A 3,572-nucleotide genomic window follows, 5' to 3' on the forward strand; every position below is an offset into this window, starting at 1 on the left:
TATATATACCGGCGGCATTTTCTATATGAAAGAATACAGCGCATGCAATTCATGTTTGAGATACGTAGAGGAATGCAAATAACAAATCCGATTTTAATATAGATTTTTCACTGTTCTGACAAAACTCTGGAAAGAGGAGATACGAGGGCTATATGCACCCGACATTAATTGCATGGGTTTGATTATTACTGCTGCATGCTGTATGCTCTATTTTTAAGTACGAGAAATCGCCTCCATTTTATATATGTATATAAATATCAGCTGACGTATCTGCTTTTGTGTGTGCATTTGTGTATAGAGAGACAAAGAATCAGACAGACAAACACATACAGAGAGATTTCATATTATATACAAAGTTTGTATAAGATATTTACAAGTAATAGGACATTCATGCTCTTTTCTTAAACTGTTTGTAAAGTAATTACATAACATGTTGGTCAAAAATGAGGTATTCTTGCTTTTTATAATTTTTTTCCATACATTACCTTTATAAGAACGGGATTCTTGTAGTCTATTGCAGTTTTCAAGGCATTAGAAATTTGAGACATCTTATCATATTGATAAGACAACTCTGTGCTACGTAGACATCTTGACGAATTACTACAAGCTAATGCACAACGCATCACTTCGTCTTACTTGTTTCCCACTAAGGAAGTATATTTGTGTTCTAGACGCTACTAATTTATATAGACGTATATAAAGTTTCGGATTTATGCAGTAAAACTTATTCTCACGACATGCTGTGCGTACAGTGTATCTAGGACTACAATATCCCATGTATTGCATGTTTTAAACTATGGCAAGGTATGTTTTCTTAAATTTGGCTTCTTTCTCCACTTGATCGAAGAGATGCAAAGAGTGTGCTGTATTTTTCACGGCATTATGCGTTACAACGTAAATACGATAGAAAGTCTTTCGCTTTATTGATAATCCAACATTCTGTGTCTTGATTATTAATCACCGATTTATTTGCATGGAATTACTAAAATAATCATGGTGTTTAAACTTTTGTTAAAATATCAGCTTAATTTCTGCCTTCATGTTGTCATTATTATTATCATCTTTAATTCGTCATTGTTTTGTCATCTATTATTGTCATTTACAATTTAATTAGCTAGGTGAAACAACACAAATAGGAGGCGGGGAATGAAACAGATAGCTGGACATCGTAGGAGGTTACAACAGGAAAATAAAAATTCAAGAGATGTTAGATAAAAGTTAAGAAATTGCATTAGATGTGCGCAGCGGATGGTTGGATGGAAAAAGTTAAAAGAAAAAGAAGTAGAATGGCGTCTGAGGTGAACGCTTTATCAAAGAAGAGTAATAAGGAAAAAAAAGAAACAAGATAAGTAACGATACCTGTGTAGAGTACCCGTGTATTTTTCGATTCTGCTTAATTACACATTCAGAAATGAGCCTACATCAACTGTGATTCCTTGTGGAAGTTGATCATATCCTTTACTTTAATTCAAACAATAGAAAACTAAGCTTCTGTACAGGGGAATGAAATAATTCACGCTTAGAAATATATAAATGAAAATTATTATAAATGTTTTCGATCTAGTGTGGATTCTTTGCTATCAAATTTGATGGCAAAGAATGCAAACTAGATCGAAAACGTCAATAGATGCTTTAAAATATCACAGCTTTTCACATATTAAGCCTACTCCGTCAACCAACATCTCAATCAAATTAATTTTGGGTGGGGGAAACAATTTGCATATTTAGTTAGTGACATATATTATACGCTCATACGCAAGAGCTGCACTATAGCTGCTTTCGATTCAGTAATGCTGTCTTGAACATTTCCACTGTTCACTCTATCCCTCATTTATATTGCTAGTATCTCATCTAAACACCTAAAACATAAATTTATAGTTTGCATGACTGAAAGGTCTCATATTCTGGTTTTGAATGGCTTTACGTTTCCAATACGCATTTTGTTTTTATAAGTAAATTACTTAAGTTTACCTCACTGTTCACTAGTTTTGCTCAGTAGAAGCAACGATCGCATAATACGTATTGTACTTTTAATGCCTTATCCATTACTTCAGCGTATATATTGTTTAATTAAAATCTATACTTTCAGCAACACATAATCGGATTGACTCTTAAATCTGTCAAACAGTTCATGGCATTTGAGCAAATCTAACTGGATCATCTATCATTGCCAACAATGATTATAGTTCCTACCGCTTGTGAAGGAAAATTTCACAACTTCTTTCTTCAATGATTGCAGATCAGATACCTGTACAAATTCAATGATTTGGCAGCTTTGGAAATAACGTCAGCCATGCTTGCATCCCTCTGAAGTTGGAGCAATGGAATTTTTAAAAATATAAATAGTTTCGAATGTATCCCCTTTGAGCCAAACCCGTATGTTGAAATTGAAGGGACAAGCAATTTTAGAAGTCTTTCTTGCAAAGGTATCCCGAAATGTATCGATGTTAACTATTTCATTCGTATCTAAAAGTATCGAAATTTATGTTGAAACGACGTCAACATTTTTCAAAATATATTATTCCAAAATGCTAACACAAATGCAATATAAACATTGACTAATGTATGAAGAAAACATACAGTTTCCGAGTACTTCCTAAAATAAACCAAGGACAATTCAAAGAAAGTGACGGTGAGAGAATGTTAAATGGCAAGCTCAGTTTCCATTCAACCTCATTCCAATTATTTCCCCCATATCCAACTTAGGTGCTTGCACAAGTACGCACACGCGCGTCCCCACTCCCCCACACATGCATACGCATGAATTCAACTTCCTTTCAAATTCTAAATATTGGTAAATAAACCCTTGTAAAAGCGATCTAGACAAAATAAGTAAGCATATCCAATATAAGTAAGCATATCCAACGACATCAACTCTGATACAGGAAGAGCAAAATTGTTGAGCTAACATGATTACAGTATTACTGCAATCAATTTGTTTTATGGTATTAGGAATAAAGAATCTTGCAATTCACTCAGTTTTATAGTGTTGATTTCTATCCCTTCAGTATCAGACTCCATCTTCCTGAAATTCTAAATTTTGGTAGAAAATCCACCAGAATTATCGACCGGAATATCACTCAAGTTTCAAAACTGACGATAGTCAATCCAGTTTAACATTGACTCTTACTCTGTACAAAGGAATCGAGCCAATGTTCAACATATCGATCGGAAACTACGGCGAGGCCGAATGTGTTGATCTTATTGGCTTATTTTTCTTGGATACCCAAAAATACATACAAGTCTCTAAATTTCATCCCTGTACAAAAATTATGATACGTAGCTATGGAGAGAAGCAAGTACTGCTATTGAGGTAGTATATTGAAACGTTTATACTGCTAGGCGCTACAAACAAATTGTATTTATCCATTGATATCAACAGAAGAAATTCCTGTCTATGTGTTAATAGAAGAATCTCTGTTTATGTTGTTTTTCATTTTGTCTACGTTTTTTGTGACGTCCTGTACCTAGATATGCATCTATATATGCATGTAGATGTAGGTATGTACATACATGTACGTATATATGCATAAACTCACATATTATTTGTATTATTATTTTATATATATATA

The sequence above is a fragment of the Octopus bimaculoides genome, chromosome 7 (genome assembly GCF_001194135.2).
Source record: "Octopus bimaculoides isolate UCB-OBI-ISO-001 chromosome 7, ASM119413v2, whole genome shotgun sequence".
NCBI lineage: Eukaryota > Metazoa > Mollusca > Cephalopoda > Octopoda > Octopodidae > Octopus > Octopus bimaculoides.